The sequence below is a fragment of the Chelmon rostratus genome, chromosome 10, assembly GCF_017976325.1.
Source record: "Chelmon rostratus isolate fCheRos1 chromosome 10, fCheRos1.pri, whole genome shotgun sequence".
In the NCBI taxonomy this organism is placed as follows: domain Eukaryota; kingdom Metazoa; phylum Chordata; class Actinopteri; order Chaetodontiformes; family Chaetodontidae; genus Chelmon; species Chelmon rostratus.
The window spans coordinates 18,697,267-18,706,207 of NC_055667.1; the positions used below are offsets into that span (position 1 = coordinate 18,697,267).

Here is an 8,941-nt window from a genome sequence, read left to right on the forward strand (position 1 = left end):
TCGTCTGTCATCGCTCTCACTGCGCAGCGGCTCTGAAAGCAAAACACTTACGTTGCGTAACAACCGCCTCTCAATGTGCGCAGGACGGCAGGCGGGGAAACTTATTTCTTTACAGATATTCAGAGAAATCATGTCAAATGTGGAGAAGAGACGGAATATCCCAGACCTGAGAGAGACGTAGCTGGAGACAGAGTTTGGTTTACCGCTATTATTTCTACTGATGGGTAAAAGTCCCGCAGCAGCTGATTTCTGCGTTCAGCGTCATGCATTAAAACATCTGTCTCCAGTTTTGTCTCCACTAAGCAGTCTTTAATCTACAACCTGTTCTAACACTAACACATCGGCCTCTCGTCACTTTTTCTGCGTGTTATCTGAGTGAAATAATGTGTTTCATGGCTCGTAGGTTTCTCTTCACTGACAGCTCTGAAATGTGTCTCATTGAACAGGACAGAAGACACAGCAAGGCTGATAAAGTTCAGGTCAGAAAATGACCACCTGTTCACCTGGAAGAGGCGTCCAGCCAAGAATGAACTCATTAATTCTCATGTGTGTTAATAAAAGTGTTTCATATTTACTTGCTAGTGCTGGAGACTTTTTAACAATGTAAATATAAGTATAAAATGTAAATATATTGAGGGCGGGGGCGGTGGGGGTGTGAATATAACGGTAACTGCAGCAGCTCCAGCTGTGTCGCGTCATCAGAAACAGACGTCGCTTCACGTGACGCTTCAGAGGAAAGGACGTCTCAATTCTCATAAAACATGTTTCCTCGTTACTTCTCTCCTTGCGTGGTTTCCTTGCGTCCTCTCATGCATCCCTGGTGGGAGGGACTAAGACGCAAGGAAAAGACGCAAGTGAGGGAAACGAGGATGCAATTTTGAGAAATGGGATGTACCCTCTCTCTCCTTCTGCCTACAGGTACATGAGCAGGGGCGGAGCCGATCTCCTCCGGAGCGAAATTGACTGCACACCTGACACTAATCAACCCATCAGCGCTGGCCACTTAAGCCCAGACCAAACGCTCCTCCAGTGCCAGATAATTCCCTCATGTTGCCATGCACTGTCTTGCTCCTGAGGAGAATCTAGCCATGTTCCTGTTCATTGTAGTTTTGTGTCTTTCCCTGAGTTTTTCATCCCGAGTTTTCTGTCTAGATCTTTTGTTGTTACTTTGTTAAGTATCGTTTTCCCCTTTCAGGTGTTTTGAAAGCTCTTTTAGTTGACACTTTGAGTTTTGATATTTTCCCGTTTGGTGTCCTAAGTTGTACTTTGTTATTGTGAATAAACACTTTTGTTTTCCTCTCTGCATCTGGGTCCTAGTTCTCATTGCCTGAGCTGTAACAGGAGGCCTGGATTGTATAAAAGCATATGTTTCTGTCTATAGTCAAGGTACATTTTAATATAATATTTTCCAAGATATTTATCAAGATACTATTTGTTCATGTGAGAGTAATCAACAGTTTGAAGGTACATCTCAGATGAGAAGGCCACGCTGGCATTCAAGAGAAATTGCAACATGCTGTTGTTTTAAGTACATTATAGTTTACAATATTTCCCTTGAATTGGGATACTGATAATGTACTCTGCCACATGTTTATCTGAGGGCAGCCTGGATCTCAAATAAAAAAGGCTTTGATATCATTCAAAGGGAATTTTAATGCAAATGCTTATTGCATTGACTCCGGATGGTGAATTCCAGTGGTTCCTCTGTTTTGGGGTGTTTTCAATGTGTGCTAATATTTCTTAAGCAGGGGGCAGTCACTTTGCTTCGAGGACTTAACTCACTTATCAGAATCCTCATCGCTGCTCTGATTCATTGAGAGTTCCCTCAAAAAGCAAAGCATTTCCTGCAATCGAACTGTATAACCATTTGTCAAAACTGGTCAATCTCTCAATTGCTCTGAAATATAAGAAATCCACAAAAATACAAACATTTCAACTCAGTCAAGAGCTTTTAATATGCACCAACATCTTTTCCAAGGCAACTGTTATGCAAAACACAAATGTGAATATTGGAAATATATTTCCCTGTAATTCATTTCCACAAACTAGTGACATAAAGCAGATTCCCAAAAACAATAAAATGAGATACTTCTCAGTCAAATTCAGCATTTTACTCACAACATACAGAACATCATTGTAGATTTTATCACATATCAATTAAGGACTCTTTGCTATGCACGACCTAGTGCTAATGAAGTATGGAGACAGACCTGCCTGTGTGAGACTACACACAGCCGAGCCTCTAAATTTCTGTGCGAAACTGCAGTGCAGGATCCTTCATCTTCTTCTTGTAGTCTTCATCAAACTTTTCATTCTGGGCCACAGTGAACTGGTTCTTCCAGTCACCAACCTTCCCTGCAGAAACATAACCATCAGTCACGTATTTCAGCTGAAGGTGAAGACTGAATTTTGTTTCATTTCATGTGTTTTGTATCAGTGCTCTCTGTACCCTTTCTAATGAAGGTAGAAGCTTTGAAATTCATCCCTCGGAAAGTTGAAGCGTTGACCATGTTGTTCGTTTTCATTTCATCAAACTGCACTTTTCCTATAATTGTTTGCTTCTCCTCAGCTGAAGGAGACAAACCAAGAAAGCAGCACAGTTTGTCTATTTCCCGTCCAGTATCCTGGAAGCACAATGGTCAATATAGTCATCACACTATCACCAGGTAGAGCAGTAACCTGAACAGGGGGAGACTTCAGGATCACACAAACACATGCACAGACAGCCCACATAAACAAATAAATTACCTCGACCATATCCTCATAGAACATGTAGTGCAGTTTTGAATAGCTCTGTTTCTTTTTCCACCAGCCGCTCACATGGTCATACCAGGGTCCAAACACCACTGAAGCAACGGGACAATAAATTAAAGCACTTGAGGAGTGTGGAGGAAATCTGTGCACCTCCACCACAAGCAACTTTGTTGAAGTGTTTCTGACATACTCTTTCCCTCCATGAATCTTTGGAGGTAACTGCTCCAGTCTCCAGGCTCTGGATGGATCAAGGTCATGCATTCAAAATGGAAAAAAGACGTGACGCTGTCCTTTGCATTGCGGGCCACGTAGATGATCTACAAAACATGAAATAACAACAACAACTGATCATAAATCAGCTGTACTAGTACTTAGAGTACATCATTTTACCTTCATTGAGCTAAACAGCAAATTCTAACAAAAATTAATATGGTTTAACGAGTTAAATGTCAACTAGTTGTTGTGCACCAGTCAAAAGTACAGCTGAGACTAAATAATAACCTTTGATGTAATGTATTGTGACTGGATGGATGGTTTCATTGTTTAAATTGCTATTTAGTAACCGACATGACTAAGCAGTAAATTTCCACAGATTGCTCAATGTTGATATAATCGCCTATTTCAACTTATTGTAATATTGAAAAAACACACAAACTACTGACCCTGCAGTTTTGCTCCCAAAAGGACTTTGGTATAAACTGAACTGGAAGATGAGTCTTAATGAGTCGAGGAGAGGTGGAGACGTCATCCAACAGTTCTGTTCCTCTGTAAATGAGTGGAGTTGGCCCTGATCTCATACCTTGTGGTAAATACAACACATCAACAGTTCAGATACGATGACTAAGATAAATACAGCAATTATGATTAAAGGACCAGGGTGGAAGATTTAGGGGATTTATTGGCACAATGTGGCAGAAACTGAATATTCACAATGATGTTTTCATTAGTGTTTAATCACCTGAAAATAAGAATCATTGTGTTTTTGTTACTATATGGTCTTCATATCGACAGTGGGAGTGGGTCCACCATGTTACACTGCCATGTTTTTACAGTGGCCCAGGACGAACTCTGAACACTGGCTCTAGAGAGCAACTTTCAGGTTTTTTGTGAGAGTTTGGTGGACTCCGCAGCTTCTCATGCACACTTGAAAAGTAGGAGGTGAGATGAAGGGTATTCAGTTAGTTTCAATTGGCAGCCTCACTGCTAAACCCTACACACTGGTCCTTTAAGTTATGCTGCACTTCCTGGCACACAAGCTTTAGAATACAACACAACAACATGAAACTTAGTGTGAACAATTTCATTTCCTGATTAAGGCAAAAGGCAGGGAAAAGATTAAAAGTTGTATAAAAGTGTTGGCACATTTGTGGCATATGAAAACTGGTCAGAATGTGAGTGTTAATTCAACCTGGCTTCATAGAAGGGAAGGCAACCTCCAAGGTAGGCACTCTTAGATAAATAGGCTTGGAAGTCTGACCATAGTACAGCAGGTCCAGGGTGTAACTGAGCCAGGTGTTTCCTAAAAGTAAGACAGAAGAAATCTCTTCAAGAACTAAAGTAAAGCAAAACTCATCCTGTTTATAGTTGTGGACTGACCAGCTTTGGGAAATGTTGCAATAAGTATATCGTCCGGCCTGGCTTGAAAGTTTTGAATGTTTTCCCAGTTGTCTGTAAAATAGTGGGTCATAGAGATTCCATGGAAATCAAACAGTTGTGGTCGAGGAGGTATTTCCACCTTAAAAAGAAAACAAAAATCAAAAACATAGAAAACAAATGGTCGTTGTGTGAGAGCAGTGGTGGGGAACCTTTTTTCTGTCAAAGGCCATATGAAATTTTACAACATCCTTCGAAGGCAATCCTAAATTACTGAACACATATATCACACTAACCTCGGCCATGGCTGGAACTGCTTCCCCTGGTGAGACGTCTGAAGTTAGATGGTAGTGATGATGATGATGCTACTCAGAGCTGGTTTTCCAGGCTTGGGTCAGTCAGTCTTCAGCAGAGTTGAGTCTTTGCATGAGTCAGTTTAGAAATGAACTCCCCACAGTCAGAGGTTATGGCATTATAGCTCAGTGATCTTGTGTCGTCGGTTTTTGAACACATTAGCTGGTTCCACACATAATAGCACAGCAAATATGTTCAGTTCCTTGTGTTTGTTTTTCATGTCCTGAAGCCTCTCGTTAAATGCCTGAAGGAGATCCATGCATGCATCACCATATTCAGATATCATTGCAAAGGAGAGAGCTGAGGAGCTGGCTGGAGCTTGTGGTTCAGCTCCGAGAGATACTTGATAAGATTAGATAAGATACGATAAGATAAGATAGACTCTATTAATCTCCAGCCAGAGAAATTTGGGTATTACAGGCAGCAGGTGATTGCAGTTGGAAAAAAATTAGCAACAGAAATAGAGAAATACAAAATTGTCAGGCCGGGACTCAGATCAGGACTCAGATGCAGAGTATTGAACACACAGATCTTTATTGAGGATAAGCACTCAAGGTCCACTTCAACGAGTGTCAAAAGAATAGGCTATATAATTATCCTAGGCCTATGGCTATATCTATGACTATCAAAATAATAACAGAAAACGCTCACTAAGAGGATAAACAAGAACACTAAGAAATGAAAATCACTAGAAACAAAAAACGCTCACTGAGAGGATAATCTAGATATCACTAAATACTAAAAAGGCAATGAACAAAAAACGCTCCAAAGGGAGGAAAACACAATGGACTATGATGGCTAAGAAAACGAGGCTGAATAAGAAAAACTATGAAATCAAAAGTACAATCCTAAATACGAAATAACAGGTATATCTATGCTAAAAAGGAAACAACAGAAAATCACTCACGCTAGAGGAAAACAAATCGGCTACGGGATAAACTGTGAAAATAAACCAAAAACTAAGATATCAAACTTACAAACAAAAGACACTCACGAGGAGGAAACAGGAGTTACTAACAAACAAGATCTATGGCTGTGACAAGGACGGACGGGGAAGACAGGCTCGGGCGAATCGCCGACGGACAAAGACACACTGGCACAAGACAAGGGAGACGCAGACTATTTAACACATGGAGGGTAATCAGGAACAGGTGGAAACAATGGGTAATCAGGGCGGACGCACAGGACACACGAGGGAGGGCAGGTGCTCTGAAACGAGAGGAGAGTTAGACCTTCAAAATAAAACAGGAAAAGACAAGACAAAACCCCAATGACAAGACAGACCTCACCGCGGTGTGACAAGCCTTCCCTGCAATCTAACTGTATAACCATTTGTTAAAACGAGTCAATCCCTCAATTACTTTGAAATACAAGAAATCCACAAAAACACAAATTCTTCAGATATGCATTTTTTTATGGGCAAAAAATTCATTCCACATTATCTTGTGCCCCTCATGGGACTGATGTGTAACAACTGAGTGAACTACCTCGTTTCAACTCAGTCAAGAGTTTTAATATGCACCAATATTTTTCCAAGAGATTATTGATTTCAACTGTTATGCAAAACACAAATGTGAATATAGCTAATACATTTCCCTCTAATTCATTTCCACAAACTCATAAAGCAGATTCCTAAAAACAATAAATTCAGTAAAATTCAGCATTTTACTCACAACATACAGTAAATCATTGTGTATTTTATCACTTATCAATTAAGGACTCTTTGCTATGCACGACCTAGTGCTAATGAAGTATGGAGACAGACCTGCCGGTGTGTGACTACACACAGCCGAGCCTCTAAATTTCTGTGCAGACTGCAGTGCAGGATCCTTCATCTTTTTCTTGCAGTCTTCATCAAACTTATCATTCTGGGCCACAGTGAACTGGTTCTTCCAGTCACCAAGCTTCCCTGCAGAAACATCACATAATCATCAGTCACATATTTTAGCTGAAGGTGAAGACTGAATTTTGTTTCATTTCATGTGTTTTGTATCAGTGCTCTCTGAACCCTTTCTAATGAAGGTAGAAACTTCCCTCGGAAAGTTGAAAAGTTGACCATGATGTTTGTTTTCATTTCATCAAACTGCACTTTTCCTATAATTGTTTGCTTCTCCTCAGCTGAAGGAGACAAACCAAGAAAGCAGCACAGTTTGTCTATTTCCCGTCCAGTATCCTGGAAGCACAATGGTCAATATAGTCATCACACTATCACCAGGTAGAGCAGTAACCTGAACAGGGGGAGACTTCAGGATCACACGAGCACATGCACAGACAGCCCACAAGAACAAATAAATTACCTCGACCATATCTTCGTAGAACATGTAATGCAGTTTTGAATAGCTCTGTTTCTTTTTCCACCAGCCGCTCACATGGTCATACCAGGGTCCAAACACCACTGAAGCAACAGGACAATAAATTAAAGCACTTGAGGAGTGTGGAGGAAATCTGTGCACCTCCACCACAAGCAACTTTGAAGTGTTTTCAACATACTCTTTTCCTCCATGAATCTCTGGAGGTAACTGCTCCAGTCTCCAGGCTCTGGATGGATCAAGGCCATGCGTTCAAATTGGAAAAAAGACGTGACGCTGTCCTTTGCATTGCGGGCCACGTAGCTGATCTACACAACAAGAAAACACTTAGTAAGAAGAGCAATATTGCATGAAACATGAAATACCTTTGTGTTTCTGAACAACTGATCATAAATCAGCTGCACGAGTACTTAGAGTGGAGCCACCATTTTTACCTTCATTAAATAAGTGTCCTGTATGGTGCTTCAAGTACGTTGTTTTGTTGAAGTTAAACATGTTTAAAAAAAATTAAAAAGAATAATGGTAAGAATGTAAGTGAAGTCATCAACCTGGTTAAGATCTCTAGTCCATTATTTGATATTTCATGGCTTTAAATTGCCATTTAATAACCAACATGACTAAGCAGTAAATTTCCACAGATTGCTCAATGTTGATATAATCACCTATTTCAACTTATTGTGATGCTGAAAAAACACACAAACTACTGACCCTGCAGTTTTGCTCCCAAAAGGACTTTGGTATAAACTGAACTGGAAGATGAGTCTTAATGAGTCGAGGAGAGGTGGAGAGGTCATCCAACAGTTCTGTTCCTCTGTAAATGAGTGGAGGTGGCCCTGATCTCATACCTTGTGGTAAATAAAGCACATTCACAGTTCAGATTTGATGACAAAGAGAAATACAGCAATAATGATTAAAGGACCAGAGTATAAGATTTAGGGGGATCCATTGGCGCAATGTGGCAGAAACTGAATATTCACAATGATGTTTTCATTAGTGTATAACCACCTGAAAATAAGAATCATTGTGTTTTAGTTACACTATGGTCTTCATATCGACAGTGGGAGTGGGTCCACCATGTTACACTGCCATGTTTCTACAGTAGCCCAGGAAGAACACTGAACACTGGCTCTAGAGAGCAACTTTCAGGTTTTTTGTGAGAGTTTGGTGGACTCCGTAGCTTCTCATGCACACTTGAAAAGTAGGAGGTGAGATGAGGGGTATTCAGTTAGTTGCAATTGGCAACCTCACTGCTAGATGCCACTAAAACCTACACACTGGTCCTTTAAGTTATGCTGCATGCTAAGTTATGCTTAAGTTAGGCCACATTAATTTTTACAACATCCTTTGCGGGCAATCCTAAATTATTGAACCCATATATCACACTGACCTTGGCCATGGCTGGAACTGCGTCTCCTTGGTGAGGCGTCTGATGTCAGATGGTAGTGATGATGATGATGATGATGATGATGATGCTCCTCGCAGCTGGTTTTCCCTGCTTGGGTCAGTCTATCTTGGTCTGAAATGAATCTTTGTATGAGTCAGTTTAGAAATGAACTACTCACAGTCAGATTTTGATTTTTTTTCAGGTTTTGATCTTACATTTGAAAGCAGAGAGCTGAGAAGCTGCTGGATCTCAAGGTTCAGCTCTGAGAGGTAATTGGTAATGTCCACCATGAAGACCAAATCACACACTTGCTATCACTGAGTTTCATCAGGTTTTCCTTCATCTCTGTGAATGACTCAAGAGAAACTGACACTTTGAACAGTTTCATATGTCTGGTGCTAGCAGCTCCACAGCAGCAACAAGGCTCTCCTTCTCAAATTCACCTTCTGAATGAAGATTCCTTACCGCAAAACTTGCCTGTATAATTGTCTCTGTCAGAATGTGGCCTTGCGAAAGCTGCTTGTCAGGCACAACAATTCGTTAACGT

At 40.7% G+C, this 8,941-nt stretch overlaps 1 pseudogene; it reads right to left on the reverse strand.

Moving 5' to 3' along the window:
* Positions 1-2,242: 2,242 nt before the first annotated feature.
* Positions 2,243-7,853, reverse strand: LOC121612195 (annotated as a pseudogene).
* Positions 7,854-8,941: the final 1,088 nt, after the last annotated feature.